The 26,636-nt window shown below is 43.9% G+C and overlaps 1 protein-coding gene across 3 annotated transcripts in view; it reads left to right on the forward strand.

The window, feature by feature from the left end:
* The first annotated feature begins 270 nt into the window (after nt 1-270).
* Nucleotides 271-26,636, forward strand: part of LOC148035565 (uncharacterized) — a 40,279-nt gene continuing 13,913 nt past the window's right edge. Inside the window, exon 1 of one of the 3 annotated variants that reach the window (XM_087677525.1) lies at nt 271-502. The gene's annotated coding sequence lies outside the window, so the exon portion shown is untranslated. The remainder of the gene's footprint in view (nt 503-26,636) is intronic. The other 2 variants (XM_087677524.1, XM_087677523.1) reach the window with 2 other exon arrangements.

Genomic DNA, 26,636 nt, shown 5'->3' on the forward strand with positions numbered 1-26,636 from the left:
CCTCTAAACTTTTGGCCAGGAAGGTAGTTTTCTCCACGTTGATTGGCTTGACTCGCTCCTCTAAAATTTTGGCACAGACCTTAGAATTGGTAATCGTTGTGATAGCCTTGTTTGGTTGGCACCATCTCAAGGTGATCCTCTCACATCTATCGTACCTTGTTTTGGTGACGTGGCAAACTTTCGCGAGAGTGCAAAAATTAATCGGATTTCCGACCAGAAATCAGACCTTTCACATCAAGTTAAGCGAAATAACAACAAAAACAACAATATTTGCCCGGTGAATAAGATGCCGTAGCACATCATCTGTGCAAAAAAGCGAAGGCGTTCCACCGCTGCTGGCCCTGCTACCCTAATCCACAGAACACACAGAGAGACCGACATAGGAAGAACGCCGAAGGTTGCTCCTCTGCGAGCGCGATCTGTGTACCCGCGCTCTGATCATGCGCTTCCAAACTTCTGCGCGCTTGTCTGTCATCCATTAGGGGTCCCCCAGACCGGCCGGGTATGTGGTTCTTTTTTCCTCTGTTTCCTTTTCCGCTAGGCCTAGAGCATCGCAAAGATTTCCAGATCTGGCGCAAAATGACAGAGACTTGCCTTCTGCAGTTCATTCCGATTCACCCTGTTACGGATACGATTTATCAAGCCTACGGGCTTGGCCTCGCGAGTAGATCCGCAGGGGCTCTTTTTTGTGACCTGCCTTTTTGCCTGACAGATGGAATAGGGAAGCGACGAGTGTCGTTAATTGGCGATTGGACTTGTCCAACAACGATAATACACCAATTACTAGGGTCCAACGATGATAATCACTACGGCTCGAACGATGAAGTTGTGATGAAGCCCAACCGACCAATAAATTATACCACATTAGGCTCTCCTATATCGGGTTGGTGTCAAATAGTTATCACATATGGTTCTAGTCATGAAGATAGTCATCACTCTCTCATTCAAGCTATCGTGATCGTTTGGAAAAAGAGGACATGCTAAAAACATACGAGTCCTGAGAGAGAATTTGGTATAGAGAAGATGCCACTTGGAATATTCAAAGGGCTTAGGATAACAAGAGCATGCAATTATTTGTTATAGTTAGTACATAGTTATGATTTATTGTGACATTGTGACACTCATTATCCTCATGCTTGAAGCATTTGAGTTTCAACAAGTAGTAAATGTCATATGAGTTGATGTTGAGTGATTGTAGTGGTCACAAAGGAAAGGGCAAAGTCAACCATAGATCACGTGATCTATTGTGCTAGCCAAAGTCCAAATCCTTGCAAGCTTATTTTGGTGGACTAGAAAGCACTAGAAACATTCTTACTTTGAAAATCCAAGGGTTGGATTGTTGGGATCACAATCACCTTCCTATTTCTAGTAAGGTGTTTCGAGAAGTGAGTTGAGAAAGGTCGTAAGATTGTACCATTGGAACCTATTCCTAGTAAGGTGTCTCAAGAAGTGAGTTGAGGAAGGTTGTAAGATTGTATTGTTGGAACCTATTCCTAGTGAGAAGTTCCTATTGAAACATAAAAGACAAAAAGAGATGTGAATCAAGATTCAAATGAAATATAGAGGAGATGAGTTAATCTTGTTTTAATTTGGGAAGACTTGATGGAGGGATTAAAAAATAAAGTGAAGCAAATTGCAAACCTTTTCAATAGGTAGTTAGAGAAGATTGATGATGTCACAACAACAATGGTGGGCAAGGGAAGCTATGCATACAGGCTGGACATCAATTGAAAAAGATGTGGCATTGAAGATCATTGTTTGGGGATTGAAATGGATTAAGTGTGGTAGCTCCCCCTTGGTCCTTTTGCTTGCTGAGTTTAAGGGAGCAAGGAGTAAAGAAGGGACTTGAATGATGAGGGAATGTTGCCATGAGGTAGTACCACCCCACCCAGAGGAGGGGTAGTAAAAGGAAAAATGTTGTTAGATATGCAAGAGTCTTCATGTGGAAGGTTGGTAATTATGTTTTTGACATGGCAAGTACCTTTTAGAAGAACGAACGTGAAGATGTGCTAGGGTTTGCATGGGAAAAACACTCAGTGTATTGGCACTAGTAAAACATATTGAACACAAACAAGAATGCAAAAGTAACAAGAAAGTAATGAATGAATGAATGGTAATGAATAAATGAATGAAGAGGATGAGTAAATGATACAAGGGGCCTCAAATGTCCATGCCTCAGAGACCAGGTATGAGGTGAGCTGAGAATAGTGTTGGAGATGTCGAGAACAACTTTGAGATTGTATTGTACTTGTGATGGATCAGTCCATGAGGCTAGATGATGACATTGATGGAGCAGAGAGCGAAACATAGTCCTCTATAGTCAATTGGATGTCGGAATAATATGTACCAGCAAAATGTAGGGTAGTGTCTGAAAATCAGCTTTGATGATGTGGATGATGACATCAACATGTCGTATAGCAAGAGCAGATGATGATGATTATCTGGGCAGCTTGTTTGGGTTGTAAATGCTACATGTACAACTGAAAATGCAGTACATGCAGTTGAAAATGCAGGATGGAACAGTTTGTGATGTCGTGCAATAGGTTGCTGGAGGGTGGCAACAGGTTGGGCAGCAATTGGCAGCAGCTTTCCATTGATGGTGATGTTCTTCAAGCAGGTGACAACAAGTAGGAATGATAGGGACATCTGAAATGACCAGTAATAGCTCCAAATGGGGTGTGGGTAATAGTGTGAGGGTTGAAGGATATGTTCGAAGGCTGGAGTGTGGAATAAATCAAGGATGAGTGGATGTCCACAATTGATTCTATCTGTAGAGGATTTTGGGACACTTGTCCTACTGCTCAAAACTAAAGAAATGTACTTTGCGATGAATGCTTTTGGGGGCTGTTTTAAGGAGAATAAAGTTGGATAAATGTGCTTTACTTACTAATTAGTGAGGACCCTAAATTTAGTTTCTAGCCATCTCCTCTTAGACCCAAAAAAGTGTGCCTGAGATGGTAAATAAGTCATGGCTCCGCACTCTTTCATACTTGAAAGATCCCAACCACAAATAAACCAAGGCATTGGACCAAGGGTGCTACGACGGGCTGCCCAAGGACGTGTATTTCTCCTACTATTAAAAACTAGAACCATTTATATTTTGTAATTAGCATTAAATGCTTGTTGGGGCTACGCTAAGGAGAAGTAGTTAGGGATCAATGCATTGTAATTAATGATTTGCATGTACCCTAATATTATTGGCTTAACGTCTCTCTTAGGCCCAAAAGAGCTATGCCCAAGATGGTAAGTCATGTTTCCACCCTCTTTCATACTCGAAAATGTCCCATCCCAAAGAAACTAAGGCATTGGACAATGGTGCCTTGATGGGTTGCCCAAGGGTCTATCATGATCATAGGGGTGATGGATATCTTCTTTCAAGTAGCCCATTTAAACGAGTCTCTTATTTTTATTTTATTCTTTTTCGTTTCTTTTGATTGCTAGAAAATAAACAATAAGACTTAAGATTTTTAACATCCTCCATAAATAGAATTGTTGCAAGGCAAGGATGGGGTGATGAAGTGTAGAAAAAGTAAAATGATGAGGTAATATTGTGGTGGTATTTGCCATAGTAGATTGCTTGATGAAACATGCTTACATAGTGCAAGGAGTTTTCATATTGGGTAGGGCTTTACTTTCACAAGTTTTCAGTATCCAAATTGCTCCAATTCATATTAACACAATGCTAATGCACGGGTAATGGAAGGGGTAACGCAAAGTCTTATGTGCAAACATTTGCTATGTACAAGAAAATGGTACCACTTGAATAGTGCCCTCATAGTGGTATTACTTGCCTAAGCACTCTTTTACAAGCAAGATCATCAAGCAATTAAAAAAAGATAGTTAAGCTAAAGATGTAAGATAGTAAAAGTAAGAATGCATGTCTTGTTAGGATATAAAGCTGTGCAAGTGGGAAGAGGCGTAAGATCTATAAGTGTGAACATTTGAACCATAGCGAGGCATGATGTTACATGATCCTCTAGATTGGAGAGTCTCTTGGGAAAGTGGACTCAGTTGCTTTTGGCTATGCACTAAGAGGTAGATGGCAACTCAAAAGTAGAAGTTAAGATCACATCTTACCTATCCTCAAGGGGTCGAAATTGATACATTGAGTACAATCGCAAGTTGCATAACAATTGACTAAATGCGCCTAATGATCAAATGCAAGGTCGAAATGTTGAGTAAGTGTGAGTGAAGTTGGAGCATGAAACCTTACCTTGGCTTGACAATAGCTATAGCGCTTTTTCTTTCCTAAGGGTGGACAATCTTATACAAGGACCAATGGGTCATGTTGGAGTTCCAACCCCTGAATAAGGTCCCACAAGTCCTAGGAGTCCAAAACATGTTGCATTAAGTTTGACTAAGTTTTGTAGTTTGAGCTGTGAAAGGGGTATTGTCCATACATGCATGCTTGGCTACAGTAGATGCATGAAAGATGGTTTGAGGCGTTGGATAAGTTGGTGGCTTTGACATGTGGTTGACTAGGTGGTACAAGTGGCATTGAAGTGCGTGACATGGTGACTTTAATTATTTGCCCCAAAGTTTTCTAACTAATGCGTGGTGCATGTCAGAGTGTAGCGATGCAGAAGCGTGAGACCAAGAATGAGAGAGAGTGAACGCAGAGAGAAGAGAGAGAGAGAGACAATGGAAGATGAAGATCTGCTGTATACAAAGATATGCAGATATGTACACGGGCGCAGTGCGCGGGACTGTGTGTCTCCACCTCGACAATGCAACCTGCTGTCCACCTCGAAGTACGCTGCAGTCTGCAAAATCTCCAGCCTGTAATTTGCACTAATCTCCAGCCTGAGATCTGTAATCAGAAGTGTGTGAGGACGTGCAGAAAATCGGCTATAAATAGCTAGAAAGAATGCGCCTAGAAATGGCAAGTTGGCTGCATTAAATGCAGTCGACTGGTAGAGTACAGGTCGGATTGCCATGTGGCTGGCCAACTGGTCAGTCCGACTAGACTGCCACATGGCGGCTGCTCAGCCAGGGTCTTTGATCGCTAACACCCCCTCTCAGAGCCTGGACGGGGCAGAAGCCTGAGGGATCTAGCATGTCTCCGAAGTAGAGCCTGGGGAAGCGCCTTCGTAAACAAATCTGCAAGATTGTCCTCCGTCTTGCAGTACTCCACAGCGATGGTCTCATCCAGAAGCTTCTCTCTAATGAAGGAGTACTGGATCTCTATGTGCTTCGTCCGGGCATGGAAAACAGGATTCCGTGCCAAGGCAATGCAACTCTCATTGTCGCATTGCAGCAAAGTAGGACGAGTCTGGGGACAACCAAGCTCCTCCAACAATCTCCGAAGCCACACAGCCTCATATGTGGTGGAAGACGCGGCCCGATACTCCGCCTCAGTAGACGAAAGGGCAACTGTGGGCTGCTTCTTGCTACTTCATGAGATAACACCTGCACCCAAGGTAAAACAGTAGTCTGTAGTAGACCGCCTGTGGTCCACATCGCTAGCCCAATCCGAGTTGCTCCAACCGGCAAGTACAAGAGCTGAACCACCTGTGCCTGTTGGATAATGAATTCCTAAGTCAAATGTCCCTCTCAAATACTGAAGTATCCTCTGGGCAGCCTGCCAATGCACCGTCTGAGGTTCACTCACGAACCCCGCCAAGAGACCAACAGCAAAACAAAGATCAACACGAGTGTTGAGGAGCCAAATCAATGATCCAATCAATTGACGATAGCGGGAAGCATCCACCAAGGGAGAAGCTGAATGTGAAGTGGCCTTCCAGTTCGGATCCATAGGAGTAGAAATGGTTCGACAATCCTCCATCGCAAAAGAAACCAAGAGCTCCTGTACATATATATGTTGAGAGATAAAAATCCCCCTCTGAGACTGATAAATCTCATGGCCCAAGAAGAAGTGGAGTAGACCCAAGTCCATCATCTCGAACGCCTGATATAAAGCTGCCTTCGTCTCTTTGACCTTAAGTGCATGATCACCTGTGACAATCAAATTGTCAACATACAACACAAAAAGCACACAACCAGCCTCGGAAGTGTGTACATAAAGTTGCGGATCGGCTTGGGAGCGCCGATATCCTAACTGTGATCACTGAAGGAACGAGTCAATCTTCTTGTTCCAGGCATGCGGAGCTTGCTTGAGGCCATACAAGGCCTTCTTTAACCTGTAGACTTGCCCATCGGAAGATCCAAAGCCAGGAGGCTGCTCGACATAGATCTCCTCCTTCAAATCACCATTGAGGAAGGCCGACTTCACATCCAATTGGTAGACAGGCCATCTCCTATGGCCAGCCAAGGCAAGAACAGCTCGAATAGTCGCCATACGAGTAGTGGGGGCAAAAGTGTCATGACAATCAATCCCTGGGCACTGTGCAAAACCTTTAGCAACAAGGTGAGCCTTGTGCTTGTCCAAAGAACCATCGCTAAGGTACTTGGTCTTGAAGACCCATTTGATGCCAATCACCTTCTTATGCGAGGGGCGAGGCACGAGGTACCAAGTGCCATTCCTCTCAATAGCCTCCAACTCGGCTTCCATAGCTTTCTTCCATGGTGCGGACTGTAAAGTCTCCTTCACGGAGGTGGGCTCTCGATCCTGCATAACACGGGTCATCAAACAATAGCTAGAGCAAACAAGCTCCGTAGAATGTGCCTGGTGCCTCCGTGACCGCTGCGGACCATTTTGCGGTCCCCACTCCTCAGGGACCCCCTCGATCCCTGAATCTTGGAGTGTGTCACGGGCCCAACGAGGAGGAGGCCGGACCTCTCCTCGTCTCTCTCCATCAGCTGAAGACTCTGGGATATCCACCGGTGGTAACTCCTCAGGGGTGACCGGTGGAACAGTAGACTCTGTATCGGAAGCAGAATTGGAATCAAAAGGTGCTGGCTCCAAAGGAACTGTATTGGGAGCCCAACTCTCCCCTGGATCTCCAAGAACGGGTTGCTTCTCACCCGCTGCTATGGCCGAAACCTCCACGAACCGCACATCTCGACTGGTGTACATATCCTACTTGACGGGATCATACAAACGATAGCCTTGGGACTGAGAGCTGTAGCCAACAAACACCTGTCTTCGGGAAGCCGCTTCAAATTTATCACGATGAGTCTTGGGAATGTGAACATAGGCATCACACCCAAAAACCCTGAAATAAGAAACATCGGGCTTAGTCCCAAAGTAAGCCTCAAAAGGTGTCATCCCATCAACGGCCGAAGTGGGGGATCGGTTAAGGATGTGGACTGCAGTAGCCACAGCCTCGGCCCACAGAAACTGAGGTGTCTGTCGGTGCTCCATTATGGTGTGCGCCATCTCGATCACACTGCGGTTCTTCCGTTCAAGAATGCCGTTTTCTTGAGGAGTGTTGGTGTTAGCAAACTCCTGGTGAATGCCTTTATCTGCACAAAAACGAGCAAACTCATTAGAAACAAATTCACCACCCTTGTCGGATCGCAAGGTCTTCAATCGCCGGCCCGATCGGTTCTCCTCAAAGAGAAGCCTATCCTTGAAGTGGGAGAAAGCCTCCGACTTCAACGCCAAGAAATAAGCCCAAGTCATCCTGCTGTAGTCATCTACGATCAACATGAAGTACGAGCTTCCTTTCAAGGACTCGTTCCTCATAGGGCCACAAAGATCCGTAGATACAAGCTCCATTGGTGAAGTAGACCGCCGCGAAGCTTTGTTGGGAATCGCATCCCTATGCTGCTTCCCACGAATGTAGGAGACGCATGGCTGTTGGCTCACCACTATGTCCGGCAACCCACGAACAAGCTGTCCATGTGATGCCCGCCGAAGATAGTCATAGTTAAGGTGACCAAACCGAGCATGCCACAGCTCTGACTGTGTCTGAGTGGTAAGAAGAAGAGTAGGAAGAGCGGTAGAAGACGTCAATTTGTAGATGCCGTTCTCCTCATATCCTGATGAGAGAACCTTCCTTGACCCACGATCAAGGACGCGCACCGAATCACTGTCAAACTCCACCAAAAGTCCAAGTGAACAAATCTTATGAACCGAAAGTAGATGATACCCTAAACCTGGCACATGCAAGACCTTTGAGGTATGGGTACCACCACATCCATTTGGAATAAGCTGCATCTCACCCTGTCCTGCAATAGACACTGAAGAGCTATCTCCGATGAGAATTTGCCCAAGTGAAGGTCGCAATTGGGCAACGCCAACTGATGAAGGAGTCATGTGCCAGGAGGCACCACTGTCATCGATCCACTCTCGAGCCGGGGGGGCTGTCATCGCAGCATCAGAAGCCTTCAGTGTAGAGTCCTCAATGATGGCTAGATGAAGAAACGCAACTGATAAGGGTGCAGCCACCGCTCTAGAATCCTTCGAGTCCTTCTTGTCTTTGTCGGGGCAATCCTTCTTCCAATGGCCGGTCTTACCACAAATATGGCATGTGGATTCTTTTTCCTTGTCCTTCTTTGACTTGTTGTCCTCCTTCTTCTTTTGGTCCTTTTCCTTCTTCTGAGAGGCTTGACCTGTCAAAGCTTCCGATTTGGAAGCATGCTGTCCCTTCAGTTGTTCCTCTTGGTCCAAGACCATAGGAACCAGCTCTTCCCACCGAAGAGTAGACTCTTGCCCGGAAGCAATAAGGGTGGAGTAAAAAGCACCGAATCGTGGCGGCAACTGGGACAAGAGTGTGATCGCCATGTCTTTGGAGGAAATCGGCTTCTCCGCATTCTGAACCTGCATCTGAAGCTGTCTAAGCTTGTTGATGTGCTTTCGCAACGAAGAAGACTTGTTCACGGACAAGGTCCGCATCTGCACCTCCAAAGAAACCCTCTTCATAAGGGTCATCCGGTTATACATCCGGTCAAGCTCCAGCCATATCTCTCGAGCCACCGTCAAGTGCTCGATGTGGGCTATCACGGCTGCAGTACAAGACAGAAAAAGAAAAGAACGAATCCGAGCATTCGGTTTGTCCCAGTGAGACTGTGCCTTGGCCAACTCTGCACGAGCATCGGAAGAGAGTTTGGACTCATCTCTCATTGAGGGCCGGTCGATCTCCTCCTGTACAAGCTCTGCCAAATCATAAGACTCAAGGATGGCCAACATCATCACGTGCCAGATGCGGTAATTGTCGCCATCGAGCTTTTGATCTGCGGGAAGAGCCGGTAAGACAGGCACCTTCCGATCCATGATCATCTGGAACTCCAAGTCAATCTTTGTAGACATATTCACCTGTAATGCCTGAAAAAACGCAAAAGCAGCCCCCTCTGACTGTGAACACGCAGCCTGCTAGGGCTCTTTCTGCCGCGTCCCGAGCCTTTTTCACCCGCCAGAGGCGATGAAAAAGTAAAACCTGCACTTGAAAACTGAAAACACAACCTTCCTCCTCTTCAAACAGCAGCAAATCCACCAACTAGACTCCTTTCCCGCGCGCCCATGCTCGCTTCAGCCTTGTTCCGATGCGCAGCCCTCCCGCTCGCCCTCGAATGCTGGAAACGCAGCCTTGTGTCGCGATGGAATCTCCTCTTCAGGAAGGTTCTTCACTCAGTTAGCCCTTCTTCTCTGCTCTGATACCATGTCAGAGTGCAGCGATGCGGAAGCGTGAGACCAAGACTAAGAGAGTGAGTGAACGCAGAGAGGAGAGAGAAAGAGACAGTGGAAGATGATCTGCTGTATAAAGTGTGCTGTATACAAAGATATGCAGATATGTACACGGGCGCAGTGAGCGGGACTGCGCATCTCCACCTCAACGATGCAACCTGCTGTCCACCTTGAAGTACGCTGTAGTCTGCACGGTCTCCAGCCTGTAATCTGCACTAATCTCCAGCCTGAGATCTGTAATCAGAAGTGTGTGAGTATGTGCAGAAAATCGGCTATAAATAGCCAGAAAGAATGCGCCCAGAAATGGCAGGTTGGTACAGTACAGGTCGGACTGCCACGTGGCTGGCTGACTGGTCAGTCCGACCAGACTGCCACGTGGCGCCTGCTCGGCCAGGGACTCTAATCACTAACAGTGCATTGGCCAAATAGGTGTAGGATGGGCCACTAGGTGTTGACATGTTGGCAAACTATGTGGCCATTTGAGGGATTGGAGGGGTTTCATACTTGTGGGTTGGATATCTCTGTGTGTAGGTCCCCATTGGTGCTTGGTTTAGTAGTGGAACTTCCACCATTGTTACAGTGCTGCCATTAGGATGAGGGATAGGATTTAGACCTATGGGATATGTGTCTAATGGTGTGGTATCCCTGGGTGTGGTGAATTGTGGAATGGGTGAGTGTGCATGCAACAAAAGAAGATGTAATTTATGAAATGATTGGATGGGTGGGAATTGAAATTGTGAATGATGATTTTGATTAAGTTAAGATGAAGCACCAAAAGCAAAATCATTGGGATGAGCATGTGAGATGTATTACTTAACCTTTTGTTTCTATAGTCACCTCTTCTTGTGTCCACATACGGGTATGGATTTGTGTCTTCATGTTTACGCACACCCATTACCTATGCTTCCGTAGGAGAAAAATAGGGCTTGCAAAGTTTGTATTATAAATATCTTGCACTATATTTGATGAATAGGATGACTTTGGATAGCTCATATTCCTTGAATTGTTGTGTCCTCTTTCAGTTGAGGGTTCTCGTTCTGCACCAACATAGATCTCCAACTAACGTGCATGCTCCTCTCGCTTGTAGAGTTTGTTAGTGGAATGACACGTCGAAGGTGGTGTGAGAGAGAAATCAGAAGTGTAGGGCCTCAACCCAAGATAAATTTTCCTTAAAAATTACATTACCCAAAAAGTATAAAGTATGCTACATATACGTGACGGTGATAGGTTGCTTTCATCACACTTGTCATCATCTTATAATATCCTTGAATATTTGCATAGTGCTACTTATTATGTTACAAGTAACCTAAATTTTTTTAAACATAACATGGAGAGACATGGAAATGTAAACTTACTCTATATTGATAAAAGAATATAACATCATGGTTGACTACATCAACAAGAGGCACAATCAATGTCCATAGCACCTCACACAAGAAAGGAACAAATAAAGACATGTTAAAAGAAAATGGCAAAATGATAAGAAAGATGTTGTTAGTAGGTAGTCAGTTCATGTGTGAGTTTGTGCATGTGAGAGTGGGCTGGGTACATTATTTTTACCAGTCATGCTGTAGTCCCCTGAAGGCTGATTTAGTGGTGTGTCTTTTTGGCTGATTGGGCATTTATTGCTGGTCAACTTGATTTATGGTGTGCTCTTGATGCTGGCCAACTTTTTTAGGCTGCTGGCCTATTTATAGGACGGACTTCCTCCTCAATTATCATTGTTGGCATACTCAGACATTTGTAGGTCCTATTGGAGAGATGGAGCTAGTGCTAGTGTCCACTCAGTTGGGGAGACTCACTGTTGTCTTGTACTGTTGCATGTTGATATGGATTCCATTTGCCGAGCATTCTTCCTTTTAGTTCTCTTTGCAGTGTTCTTTTCTTTGCAGTCTTTTTCTTTTCTCACTTGTGTTGTGCAGTCTATTACAGTAGTTTCACATGCTTCCATTGCTGCACCCACGTTTGACATGGTATCAAATGTCCGTGTTTGGGATCTTGGTGTTGTCTTCTGCTGTTGGCAGTCTGCACCCACGCTGTTCCATTGCTGATCAGCCTTTCCAAATCTATTGTTGTCTAGCAGTTTTTTAATGTTCAGCTATCCTCTCGACTACGTGTAAACTCTTGACTAGTGTAGTTTGTGTTGTGTCTTGGCTGTACTCTCTCTCTACATCTATTCATTTCTTCATTTTCATTTCTTATCCTCTCTAATGGCACTTCTGTGCTGTTCAATTGATGATAAGCTTCATGGTCTTGATTACCTTGTCATCATGAAAGCTTGGTTTGTGTAGAAGCCCTAGTGATATGTAGTTTTAGGAGCTATTGTGCATCCTTGGATTGCACCCCCTCTTCTAGATGATTGGGATTGTGACAATTACGAGGAAGTTGTTCTTACTCGGGATATAGGTCATATGATGCCCGTGCTTATTTTGCTCTTCTCAATTCTAAAGAGGTCCTTCTAGTGGTTACCCCTTGCAGGGCAATTTTGGAGGTGTGCGAGAAGTTAAAAATGCTGTACAAGGTTCCATCAACCATGTGAGTTGTGATCCTCTATAGTTAGCTCTAGCAAATGAAGTTTAAGCCATGGTAACCGCAAAACACATTTTGTTGGTATTGAAACGCGAAACAACTGAAATGTTTCACTAAAACATGAAATGCCCGTAGTGAAATGGCTAACCAAAACAAGATTTTTAAATGAAAACAATTGTATTTTGGTGTTTTTTTGAGAGTTTTTACAACACTTTGCATACGTGATAGACATTATTTATTGACACGAAAGGCTTTGCATGGTAAATGTGTAAGTTACAACTCATTATTTTAAAGAAAACTATATCATATATATTGTTCAACTGTTTTACTTGGTGTTTCGCTTGGGACTTGTCCCCAAAGGTGAAATGTTTCGTAGTGAAACACAACGTTTCAAGGGTGAAATGTTTCGGGGGTGAACTGTTTTGTGGTTACCTTGGTTTGAGCTGAAGGATACGATTCGGCCTTTTCTACTTCGTGTTATGTAGGTGCAGGATCAGCTTTGATACATGTACTCCACCCTTACAAAGGCTCATCTTGTGGGGATTGTACCCTTTGGAGTTTGATGGAGTAGCTAGTGCTCTATGGGCCTAGACATCATCAACATTAGTTAGCTTTACATACATATCTTCCATGTTGCTTGAGCATGAGGCATCCTCAAGGTCATAGGGATGCTTCTGTCTTGGTATGGTGGCCACGAGGAGGCTTTTGCCACTTGTGAGAGGGGTGATTGGAAGAAGAAGACTAAGGTCTAGTGTTATCACTGTGGGAAGAAGGGTGTGGGAAGAAGGGACATTTACGCAAGGATTGCAAGGAACTAGTGGCATTGCAAAAGGGGAAGAAGAAGAAGAAGGATATAGTCTTTTTTGATTGATAATCATCCTTATCCTTCTCCAACTCGGATTCTGATCCTTTAGCCAAGGCATAGGCCAATGTGTAGTAGGGTTCATCTTCTTTAGAGAAGAGGAAGGGCATGGCTGCCCCTCCCTCAGTTGCTTCTAGTATTGGTGGTGTCATCTTTCACGACTCTCTAGTGCCAGAGAGGAAGTGAGAGAGGGTGGTGAGGTGGGGTAGTTGAGCCTCATCTACACATTTATATGGTCCGTCTTCTTTAGAGAAAAGGAAGGGCATGGCTGCCCCTTCCTGCTGCTTTCTAGTATTGGTGATGTCATCTCTCACAACTCTCTAGTGCCAAAGGGGAAATGTGAGAGGGTGGTGAGGTGGGGTAGTTGAGCCTTATCTATACATTTATATAGGTGCAAAGAACCCAAAGAGGGGTTTTCCCCTATGCATCAATTGAAGTCTAGCATATTTTCAAGTCATGGAGCTAGGATTGACATCTAGGTTCATGATGGGCTGTTTTGTCAGACTGGAGCAGGATTTGCGATTGGTCAAAGTTCATACGAGGAGACACTTTGGCGTTTGGCTAAAGGCGGGGAATTCATGGTTACATATGCTTAGAGGCATTGCTGATAGGATGGTTACGTATGCTACTAGAGAGGCATTGTTGAGATATAGAGAGTTGCTATAACTACTTTCTGTTTTCAAGACTAGGTATGATTGAGATTGACATCAGGTTCTCTCTGAGGCACCTTGATGGTGGCTTGCACACCCACTGCTTAGGTACCCATGGTCCTACTTGAGTGTCATTATGTATGTACTATGATGAGTTGTCCTCATTGTATATTGTATTATACCAGATCACCCATGATCTAAGAGAGTATGTTAGTAGATTAGGTAGTTCATGTGTGAGTCTACGCATGTGAGAGTAGGTTGGATATCTTATTTTTATTAGTCATGCAGTAGTCGCCTGATTTAGTGGTGCTTGTTTTTGGTTGACTAGATATTTGCTGCTGGCTGGTCCAATTTATGGTGTGCTTTGGATGCTGGTCGACTTTGTAGGTTGATAGGCTATTTATAGGCTCAACTTTCTCCTCAATTATTGTTGTCAGCATACTTTGACATCTATGGGTTATATTGGAGAGAGATAGCCAATGCTAGTGCCCACTCGGCCAGTGACTCATTGTTGACTTGTATTGTCTTGTCTTGGTATATGGATTCCATTTCTTGAGCATTCTTCCTTCGAGTTCTCTTTGTAGTGTTCTTCTTTTCTTTGCACTCTTTTGCTTTGCTTGTGTTTAGGGTTTAGGGTTTAGACTAGGCACAAGTGCTTAATAAATATGAAATGAAACATAGAACCAGTGCTAGCATGGCAAAGATTTGGCACAGTTCTCTCCAGGAATTCATAATTATGGGGGAGTATGCCCTTCCCCCACAAAGCAATAGTATTGTATTGTTCTATTTAGGATTGTGGGGGAAACCAAGATAAACAACAATAAACTTACCTAGATATTTAGTGCTTAAGTTGTCCATAGATTGCTTATTCGTATGTCGATTTTCATTCACAAAAGAAAGCTTGTTAATCTATACCAACACTAAACCAACATCAACATACAAATAAGTGTCTTTTAAAAAATTGTATTCATATTCTCAAATACTTGTTCTAAAATATTTCACTCTTAAATAAATTGTATCTATATCCTTTGATACTCAACTCTTGAATACTTCACTTGAGTTTACATTATATCACTATGCTTGTATTAATTAGTAGACACAAATTTTATGTATTTTGAGGTGCTTGTTGGCTGAAGAGCACTTATAGTCAAATGAAGCTAATAAATTTTGAGCACATTTGCTTCTCATGGTGGCCTATTTATTGCCAATATCCACTCCACCATATGTCTTGCCTTCACTCGTTCCAGCCTGCCTCATTTTTTGTCGTCATCTCCTACTCCCATCTAGCACCCTCATTGACATGTCTGAGTTGTGTGAAGGGCCTGACAAGGTGCAGCCTTGTGTATTCTATATTCAGACAGATTTGCTATTTGGTTTAAACTGCGTTCATCTTGTCTCCGTCTTCTCTTCTCGATCTATGTTCGTGTTCTTTTCTACTACGCACACTCACAAATTCAATGACCCAATCAGAGGATCTCGTCTCTCACTTGCGGAAGGCCCTCATATTCAGCATAGCTTCCAATGTTAATATTTTGACCCATGCACTATTTTAGATTTGGTGGATGATTTAATCTTTAGAGTGCATCATATTGAGTCTTCTTGGTTTATAGGGTCATTGTAGCTCTTTCTTTCAGCAATTGCAACCTGTACATCTTGAATTTCATTCAAGCTAACCAAAGCAAGATTCAATTTCCTACTATTCTCCAACTTCATATGGCTTTAAAAACAACTGATAAAAGGCAAGGTCATTGGGACTCGTTCTACTTTTCTCCAATTTCATGTGGCATCGTAAGCAACCCATCCATGTGGTTGCAAAAGCCTCCAAGTTAGTGGAGCCTAGCAACTAGTATCAAAATAGGCTTGTTAGATTTCTTGTACTGTACTCATTAGGATTTTCTTCATTAGCAACTTTAGCAATATGGAGACTTTCATATCGGAACTAGCATCCTTCATGATTTCAAACTTGATATTCACGCTCAAGACTTCACTTGCACTTGTAGCAACCTCCATTGGGAAAGACTAGTGTGCTTTGCAATTTTGAATGGAGAACATATCATTTGTCAATATCAACTTAGAATTTCACAAGAAATTTCAATGTAGTATTTTACTTTCAAATAGTTATACTTTCAATAATCTTTCATTATGTGCATTCATACAAATGCATAATTAATAAGAACCCTTGACCTTCCTAGTTGTGTGATATGTTCAAAGGTAGACCTTGCTTAGTCCTCCTCTAGTGGATCTCCTCCTCATCTTGGTGAGAATCTTGTTTGTGATGTTTTGAGGGATTTTGTTGCATGGAGCAACTTGCCTTGGCAACCCCCCCCCCCCAAAAAGGAGAAGAAGAAGAAGAAGAAGAAGAAAAACCTTGGGAAAGATGTTGGAGAAGTTGGGTTGCACGGCTTGTGTAGCGCTTCCTACAATACTTCCATGTCCAATGGTGGGAGTTGGACTTCTTTGTGTCCCTCTCCACATGGATGGTGTGCAAATTAAAGGTTCCTACTTCTTAGGAGTCATGATGCCAATGGAGGCTAGAGAGAGAGAGAGAGAGAGAGAGAGAGAGAGAGAGAGAGAGAGTGTGTGTGTGTGTGTGTGAGATGCTCGACTCTTGAAAGTTGAAAGAGAGGGAGAGAGTTGGGGTAAACTTAAAACAACAAGAGTGAGAGAGAGGGGATGGGAGAGTCTTGAGCTTTGAGCCTTGATAGATTGATGCTTGAAGAGGGAGGGGGTGCGGGGAAGAGGAGAGAGTGAGAGCTTCACCACCAAGAATCAAGATCGAAGAGAGGGAGATAAAAATGGTAAATGCTTGTTGAATTGGTGTGGAAGCATGGAGGAGAGGAGCAACTGTTGTAGATGAGAGAAGAGTGTGGGAGAAAATGGGGATCTAAGAAGGGTCAAATAGTCAAAGAGAGGTGGATGGAATCCAAGGGGTGTTGAGAAACCACTTCTTCAGTTTACATACTTCATTTAGGGTTTCACACTTACAGCCCTAAAAAGGGTTTGTGTCCATATTTTGGCCACTTTTTTAGTGGGTGACGGCATAGTGGTGTACCACCCTAGATAGCTTATGCCTATAAATAGACAATCACTTCATTCATTCTACCTATCCTCCTCAGTCATTCTTCACCACCTTCTTTAGTCACCACTACCACTTCCCTTCTCTCACCAACCCCTTCTATTGCCCTCATATCCCTTTAGGAGGACATTGCGCTTCGTGGCTCGTGGTTGCCTTCACCCTCCCTCTTTCACTTCAAGCGCCCTGTTCCATCATTAGGCCTTGCGTTTGGAGCATTTTTCACTTGGCGTCACCATCATTTGCTTGGCGTCAGCACCCTTCTTCTTTAGGCTCCACCTTCACATACGTTTTTCACTTTGGAGGTTTTCTCCTTACCTAGTGTCATCATCTCTAGCTTGGCATTTGCATCCTAGCCTTTGGCAATAGTCTACATCGCGGAGCATCAATGATTTTATCACTCGTCTATCACAGGGGCTGTTGCGCTTGGGTTTTTGCATCCTAGCTCCTTCTCCATCATCTAGTGTCACTTGTTTGTCACAGGGACTGCTAGGGCCTGCGTTTTTTGCAGCTCAGCTCATCCTCCATCATCTTGCGTCATCATTATCCACCTAGCGTCAGCATCTGGGCTGCTCTCCTTGCGTTTGATAGCTCCGACACTTTGGGATTTGTGTTTTGTTGCCCAAGTCACTCCTCGGTATCGAAGGATTGCGGTTCTCTCCCTTGACAACTGGTGATTAACTTCCACATCTTCGATGGCATCAAAGGATTGCGGTCCCCTCCCTCGACAACTATCTTTCACCTTCCGGTGATTACTTCAATAGCCCATAGCTTGGAGGATTGCGTTTTGCTCCCTTCAATGTGCAGATTCCCATAGGTGTTACCTCTTGATTTAGACATGACACTGCGGTTATCTTTCGAGCTTCGCCTCTGTTGCATCAACTTTTCTTCTCATACCATGATTCAGTGCATCATCGTTGTGTTTTTCTTGTGTTTTTGAGTGTCTCTTCTCTCTCAATGTTACTCCCGGCAAGCTCGATTCTCTTTGCATAGTTGCTTACATGGTATCAGAGCATACCTATTTTTTTTTGACAAGGGGGTTGGGAGAGGAGTACATAGTTAGAAGGTGGGTGGGCTAGGGAGGAGCATATAGCTAGAAAAGAGGGTGGGCTGAAGTATTCAAGGCTTCCCCACCCCCTTAAAGTGCCATGCAAGACAACACGAAGCATCCAACGTGCATCTAGAATGACTCAAAACATGTTTATGCCACCTAGAAAAGTGCGGAGTCTTATCGTATGGATCCGTACGAATATGTAGTGGATGATACAATATGAACAATACAATATGTTGTACGAATGTAACTATGGGTGCATCTCCACCAGCTAGTCGTGGGATGGAGCCTTGAAACCAGCCTTTCCTTCGAAAGGGTGGTAATGACGTGTTTAACACTTAATTATAACTAAAAGCAAATTCACATAAAATGAAACACACAGTTCACCACTTAATCTCGGGCAGCCAGAACCTAATTGGTCCTAAAACTTGGCACCCCTTACAGTATTTCTTTAACTTGTATTGCAAATGGATGGAGTAAAATTGAGATTCTTCAACCTCCTCCACTAATCCAAGTACCTCTTGTTATCATAAATGATGAGCAAGCCTTCAACTCAATTTGTCCCCTGTTTTGCTAGGAGAAATCCCCTTCTCTTATGCTCCTTGGAAAATAAATTAGCCCGAAATTCAATGCTAGTTAACTGGCCTTTTGAACTCTTTAAATACATTGATTTTAGCTTTGAAAATTCACGTTTTGTTGGGAATAAAGGGCCATCGTGCCTTTTATATGTGCACGGGTGTGAACGCACCCTTAGCACACTTGTACTTTCATATATATCTATCTAAAAACCTAAAGTGGTACATACTCCAATTGTACCCAAGAACATCTTGCATCTCTCGCTCTCACTCGCTGCTGTTGCTCACGTGTTTTGCTCTTTACCTGACATTTCATCGCCGGACATTGCATCTCCGCAGCGCATCACTCACTTCAAACTGGTATCAGAGCTTCGGCTAAGGTGTTCGCGCTTCTCGCAGTCCGTGCAGAGCTTCGGTTAAGGTGTTCGTGCTTCTCGCAGTCCACATGTCACGTTTTTCAGCCAGGCGACATTTCCCAGGTTGCGCGCAGGTCAGTCAGTCATTTTCTGGTCAGCTCGTCACTGTTCTTGGACAGTGTGCAGTCAGGCATGCAGTTCCAGGCAGCGTGCAGGTCAGGCGCAGGTCAGAAGTGACGTGTTTTGCACAGGCGCTGGTCACGCAGGTCACGCCAGGTCAGTTTGTGACTTTCCAGGCCACGTGCAGCTGGCGGCAGGTCAAAACGCTGGCGGCAGGTCAAAACGCAGCAGTCGTCACGTTACGGGACAGTTTTCGTCAAATTTCTCTTGCAAAATTTTTTAATTTTCAAAGGTTTACTGCAAGCCGCCCCCTTTGCCCACTGACGGGAGTTCGCGCGTGTAAGCACAGTTCTGTGTTTTGGGCAGATTTGAGCCACAAATTTGGGGATTTGTCCGGATTTGACACGAGCAAGACACACAGTGAGATTCTGTCTCAGAAATTACAGGAATTTGTGACATTTTGCCTCCGAAATTTGGGGCTTTTCATGTACATGTTAAAATTGGGCTGAAATTGACCCAATTTCTTGACATTGATGCACATTGGACCCCGTGCAATTTGTGGCTTTTCATGTACATGTTAAAATTGGGCTGAAATTGACCCAATTTCTTGACATTGATGCACATTGGACCCCGTGCAATTTGGGGCTTTTGCTGTTTGAGCAAAATTTGTGCGTAACTTGGTCATTTTATGTACATGCGGGTTTAATTTCATGCAATTTGGACGCCCGACACTTGAAAAATTTGGGGGTTTTGCTGAAATTGCTTCATTTTGGCAAAATTGGTCTATTCTATGCATGTCAGAGACAGTGCAGATGTATGGTTGATGTTTTGAGCACAAAACTTTGGGGCTTTTGACCGTGCGGGTCAAATTTTATGCCCGTGGGTGCATGTACAGCAGAAATTGCAGCTAAAATTTGGGACTTCTCATGTAATGTGATGTGTTTGTCCTTGGAACAGCTGTCATCAGTTGTGGAGTGCTGTAGCACAACATTTGGTGCTTCTGAAAATTGATTTGCAGATCTGAAATTTCTGCTTTTAACTGGTACTTATTGCTGGTTGGTACTTGTTTGTACCTTGGTCACTTGTTTGACAGTTTGGGCCTGCATTTGCTGAATTTGTAGTCATATTTTGGACTGAAAATCATGTCTGGCAGCAGCGATAGCAGCCATCTTATGCACATCAAGAAACTTGAGGGTGCACATAATTTTGCAGTGTGGCAAAAGCAATGCTACAATATCCTGTTGTAGAAGAAGCAGGCTAAGCCGATCAAGGCCAAAGGGGTAAAGCCCGCAGATGTGGAACAAGATGACTGGGATGAGTTGAACGAGCTTGCACGCTCGACCATTGAGCTATCTGTCTCTGATGCTCTGCTGTTTAACATAGAGGGTTTGGACACTGCCTATGCTATTTGGACTAGACTGGAGGAATTGTATACTCAGAAGAGTGCAGCTAGTAAGGTGTATTGGCTAAAAAAGCTTATGGATTTGCGGATGAAAGAAGGAACTGCTATGTCAAATCATCTGAGTGAATTCAACTCAATTTTCAGCCAGCTGGTTGCTTTGAAGTTTGTCATTGATGAAGAGTTTAAAGCTACCTTTCTGCTTTGCACTCTACCAGAGAGTTGGGACACATTCAGGACTGCCTTGAGTAACTCGAATGCTATGCTTATGTATTCTGACGTGGAAAGCTCTTTGCTTATGGAAGAGATGAATAGGCAAAATAATGCATCAAGTAAGTCGTCTAGTGCCTTGCATACCAGGGGCAGATCACAGCAGAAGGGAAATCTGATGGCAAGGGTCGCAGCATGTCTCGCGGCAAGAATGTGGAATGCCACCACTGTGGCAAGAAAGGTCACTTCAAACGTGACTGTTACAAGTGGAAGAAAGAGAAAGGGAAAGGCAAGAAGACAGAGGACAGCAAGGAAGAGAAGAAAGAGAGCCAGCCCAAGAAGAGCAGCGTCAAGATCGAAGAGGTGAATGTAGTCACTCAGGACAGTGACAGTGGGAACGATGTACTCTTCGTGTCTTCATGTTTTGATGCCCATGCATTGGTTGCGGATTCGGCTGATGACATGCATACCTGGATTTTAGATTCGGGTGCCTCCTTTCATGTCACCCCTTACAGAGATTGGTTTTCCGATTATACAGGCGGTCGACATGGTGTTGTCCATCTCGGGGACAACTCAGCATGTGATATTGCAGGCATTGGCAGTGTGCGGCTTCAGTTTTAGCATGGTTCTTTCATGTCACCCCTTACAGAGATTGGTTTTCCGATTATACAGGCGGTCGACATGGTGTTGTCCATCTCGGGGACAACTCAGCATGTGATATTGCAGGCATTGGCAGTGTGCAGCTTCAGTTTCAGCATGGTTCTGTCTTTACTCTTCAGAATGTTCGTCATGTACCTGAGCTCAAGAAGAGCTTAATCAGTACTGGGCAGCTAGATGATGATGGTTATCATACCACATTTGGCGATGGAAAATGGAAGATCAGTACAGGATCTAGAGTCATTGCCAGGGGTTCAAAGAGTGATACTCTGTATCCTCTTCATGTATCTAGTGTGCGTGACCATGCTGTCGCAGTAACCGAGTAGCCAAGTGTTTCTTTGTGGCATGGCCGGTTAGGACACATGAGTCAAACAGGAATGAAAGTTCTTTCTCGTTTGGGTTACTTGCCTTGTCTCCGTTATGCTGATTTTGAGCATTGTGATCATTGTGTCTATGGTAAGCATGCGCAGACATCTCATAAGAAATCTCTTTCTTTGAAATCTTCACCTCTAGAGTTAGTACATTCAGATGTATGTCAGATGCTAGGATTGTCTTTGGGAGGGAAGAAGTACTTTGTCACCTTTGTCGATGATGCTACACGGAAGGTATGGGTTTACCCCATTCGTAGCAAGGATGAAGTACTTGACAAGTTAAAAACTTCTTGGCATTGGTTGAAAATCAGACTGATAAGACACTTAAGTGTCTTCGCTCTGACAATGGTGGGGAATATGTGTCCAAGGCCTTTCAGGCATTTTGTGACAGCAAAGGGATAAAAAGGGAGCTCACTGCCCCTCATAATCCACCCCAGAATGGAGTTGCAGAGCGCATGAATAGGACTATATAGGATAAAGTCCGTACTATGCTGTCTCATGCTGCATTACCCCATGGTTTTTGGGCAGAGGCTGTTATGACAGTCGTTCACTTGATCAATCGGTCACCAAACAGGTCTTTGGGGGGGGGAGTCCCTCAGGAAGCGTGGTCGGGCAAGCCACCTTCTTATGCTCATTTACGAGTGTTTGGCTGCGAGGCTTTTGTGCACATTCGTAAGGAAGACCGCAGCAAACTTGAGCCAAAGTCCTGTAAATGCATATTCCTAGGATATGGTGACGAGGGTGAAATGGGGTATAGATTGTGGGATCCCGTGAAAAGGAAAACAGTGCGCAGCAATGATGTTATCTTCCGGGAAGGTCGCATGCATAAACAGCCCGAAAAGACTGAGGAGGTTCGTAGGGTTGTATTCCGGGAAGAAGTACCTTTTGGACAGCAAAATGTGCCCGCTGTACAGCAGCAAATACCTGCTGTAAATGAACCTGCAAATGCAGAAAATGATGCTGGAAATGATCAGCCAGCCATTGCCCATAATGATGAGCCACTAAATGTGCAGGAACAGCCAGGACAGCAAGCTGTTAATGTTGATTTGCAGGCTGAAATGCCAGGACAGCAAGCTGTAAATGATAATATGCAGGCTGAACAGCCAGCAAACAATGATCATTGGGTTAGGAGATCGTCTAGGGCTACTAGACAGCCCGACAGATTTGTTCCTGGTGCAAATAATGTGGCTGATTATGTCATGATCACTGACTGTGGTGAGCCGTCATGCTTCAAGGAAGCAATGGACAGACAGGACAGCAAGAAATGGTATAAAGCCATGCTGTCAGAGATGGAATCTCTTGAGAAAAACGACACTTGGGACTTGGTGCAGTTGCCTAAAGGGCAGAAAACACTTCCATGCAAATGGGTTTATAAGATGAAGGTCACTTCTGGTTCCTCGCCAAAGTACAAAGCCAGATTGGTTGCTAAGGGGTACAAGCAGGAACATGGAGTTGATTTTGATGAGATCTTCTCTCCTGTAGTCAAAATGACTACATTGAGAACCATTTTGGGCTTGGTTGCAGCTGAAGATATGGAGCTCATACAGATGGATGTAAAGACTGCATTTTTACATGGTGATCTGCATGAAGACATATATATGCAGCAGCCTGAAGGGTTTGTGGCTAAAGGCAAAGAGAAGATGGTATGTAAGCTCAAACGGAGTTTGTATGGGCTGAAGCAAGCACCAAGAGAATGGTATCATAAGTTTGATACATTTATGCAGTCTCAAGGTTTTCAAAGAAGTCAAGTGGATCACTGCTTGTACACCAAGAAGGCCGCAGATGGCAGCCTAATTATCTTGGTTCTGTATGTTGATGACATGCTGATTGCTGGCAGGGATACTCATGCCTTGGATTCGTTGAAGCAAAGTCTTCATGGCAGCTTTGACATGAAGGATCTTGGTGATGCAAATCACATTCTTGGCATGCGAATACTCAGAGATAGGTCCAAAGGATTACTCTTTCTATCTCAACAGGAGTATGTCTCTAAGGTTTTGCAACGTTTCAATATGGAGGGGGGGAAACCAATTGGTGTTCCATTGCCTCCATATGTGAAACTCAGTGCAGAGGACAGCCCTACATCTGATGATGAGAAGGCTGAAATGGCCAAGATTCCATATGCTTCAGCTGTTGGCAGCTTGATGTATGCTATGGTTGCTACACGTCCTGACATTGCCTTTGCAGTGGGAGTGGTTAGCAGATATATGGCAAACCCTGGCAAAAAGCATTGGAAAGCAGTGAAAGGTATTATGAGATACCTCAAAGGCACAAGTGATTTGTGCATCTGCTTTGGAAAGCAGAAAGCATCTGTCGTTGGCTTTACGGATGCAAACTATGCTGGTCATGCGGACTGTAGAAAGTCCACTTCTGGGTATGTGTTTACCTTCACAGGAGGAGCAGTCTCTTGGATCTCCAGGCTACAGAAGTGTGTTGCATTGTCTACTACAGAGGCAGAATATGTGGCTGCTACTGAGGCATGCAAGGAGGCTTTATGGCTTTCACGTCTGGTGGGAGATCTTGGCATTACAGAGTTACCCGTTCTTCATTGTGATAGTCAGAGTGCTATCATGCTAGCACGGAATCCCGTCTTTTATGCAAAGACGAAGCACATACAGGTGAAGTATCACTTCATCAGAGATGTGCTTGACAGCAAGAGCATTGGGCTTGTCAAAGTGCATACAGATGATAATCATGCAGATCTTCTCACGAAGGGTCTTCCAGCAAAGCGGTTTGCTCATTGCCGACAGATGATGGGAGTTGGATAGATATATGTATTTCAGCTTTGTACATACTTAGACTTAGCTGATTCTTTTCTCCTCTTAAGGCACGTTGCCTTTAGGTGGGAGGTTGTTGGGAATAAAGGGCCATCGTGCCTTTTATATGTGCACGGGTGTGAACGCACCCTTAGCACACTTGTACTTTCATATATATCTATCTAAAAACCTAAAGTGGTACATACTCCAATTGTACCCAATAACATCTTGCATCTCTCGCTCTCACTCGCTGCTGTTGCTCATGTGTTTTGCTCTTTACCTGACATTTCATCGCCGGACATTGCATCTCCGCAGCGCATCACTCACTTCACGTTTGAAGCCTTAAATTTGGGCACGCTTTTTGAGGTAGTTGTTAGACCCTAAAATTTGCCCTAAATTAGGGTTTACAATAGAGATTCATCAAAATCTCTACCCCAATGGTTGGATTGCTATAAAACTTTGGAGCAAAGTTGGGAGGTTGGAGAAAAAGAGAGAATGCTGTAGAGAGAGTAAATTTAGAGATTTGTTGTGAGAATTTGGTGAAATTGAGTTGCTGACCAAGTTTTCCAGCCCAAGTGGATTCACCAATAGAAAAGGGATCATCAGAGGCTATAATCTTTAGGAGAAAGTGCAACAGCCACAATCACAATTTCCCTTGGTCAAGAATATGCAATCACCTTCACCAAAACAGTCTCCAATGGCAAGGAAATGACCCCAAAAGTAGACAGCAACAATCCAACACCTCTCTTCTCAACAGCTCGAAAATGCAAAAAAGAGATTTCCTTCTCCTTTCAACTCCAATTCAGCTTTTCCAAATTTGCATGGGCAAGTTTTTGCCAAATGGCAGCCCTCTAAATTGAATTTTCAGCATTATCCAGCCCATTAAATAAAATTTTAGAATGTGAATTCTGAAAATTAGTCTAATGATTATTTCTATGCCTAGAAAAATAATCTAACTAGAACTGGCTAGCCCAATCTTTCTCCCAAGTATCTCGGAGCACTTATTAGCCTTAGACTGACATTAATTAGTTCATTGATGCCAAGTCTCTAGTGTCATTATGGACACCGATAGGTAATTAAATTATTCTAGGCCAATATTTGACACCAAAAGCCACCTAGAACCTAACAAATATAACTTGTTACAACTTTTGTTTGGTATTGGCTTATATTTTGGGGTCCTTGGCTCACTACTATGAAATAACTTGCTTGCACATCACACATGCATTTTACATATTGCACATTTGATTAATAAATTAATCAAATGCTAAGGAAAGCATTAGCAGGTTATCATGAGTGTTTAATTCCGTAGCCTATGTCTCAAGAGGAGTTCATAAAGATTGACCAATTGAATCTAATATTTGCTTATCGTTCACCAATTGTGATGGGTTTGGATAGATTGGATATAGCATGGTCCTTGTGTTGGTGTGTCTTGTTTGGACTAGGAGGTCTATATCCTCATGAGTGTAGTAGTCCAAGTGCTGTGTGCCTTCCTCCAAGTTGTATATATGGACACTAGGTGGTATGTTGAAGGGATAGGAGTAATGCTAGGCATGTTTTGAGGTATATCCATTCCTTGAGTACCTCTCTCTCTTTTGTCCTTCTCAAGAATTAAATGTATTCATCTCTAGTGAGAAGATGCAGGGATTTGTAGGAGATTCCTCCAATAACCTTAAGAGAATCTTGTGTTTGGGATGGAGATGTTTTGTACTGATGATTCAAAGCCTCCACAGGGGCAAACTTTGGTGTTAAAGTGGGAGGCTGTGAGGAGGATTGCTTTACTGATGACGACAGAGAATTTTTTCTTGCATTCTCACTTGTTCTTCAATGCCAAGATTTTTTGTCAAGGCTTAGGTGTTATTATGAATGCCTAGCTCTGATGGTATGTGAGGTGAGCTGAGAGTGATGCTGGAGATACTGGGAACAACGTTGAGGATGTGTTGTATTGATGATGGATCTTGGAATGCCGTAGCATCAGTCCACTGTGTGTGTGATGATGTAGATGGTAGTAGAGGGAGCACAACACAATCGTCTATAGTCAATTGAATGTCGGTATGATAGGCAGCAATAAAGTGCATGGCAGGTTGCTGAAAATGCAGCTTTGATGATGTGGAAGATAATGATGGAAACAACATGCGGAGTCTTTGCGGGGCGGGATACATTGGGCAGTAGGTGGCAAAGCTTTCCAATAATGGCTGTGTCCTCCAACTAGGCGGTAGTAGGTAGAAATAATGGTGGTAGCTAAACTATGACTAGTAATATCTTTGGATGGGGTTGTAAAAAATAATAGGTATGCTTTGATACCATTTCAAAATAATAGGTATGTTGCGATACCATGTCAAAATAAGTGATTGTGCAAAGAGACAATAGGGTTTACGGGGAGTGACACTAAGTGTGTATGGCAAACATTGCGAGAGAAGAGAAACTCAAAAATAAAAATAACACGGTGATAATGCACCAAATCATACTATGAGAAGAAAAGTTAATATAGCGGAGTTGAACCT

This window comes from Lygodium microphyllum, chromosome 5 (assembly GCF_053477565.2).
Source record: "Lygodium microphyllum isolate KBCC chromosome 5, Lygodium_microphyllum_v1.1.10, whole genome shotgun sequence".
Lineage (NCBI taxonomy): Eukaryota > Viridiplantae > Streptophyta > Polypodiopsida > Schizaeales > Lygodiaceae > Lygodium > Lygodium microphyllum.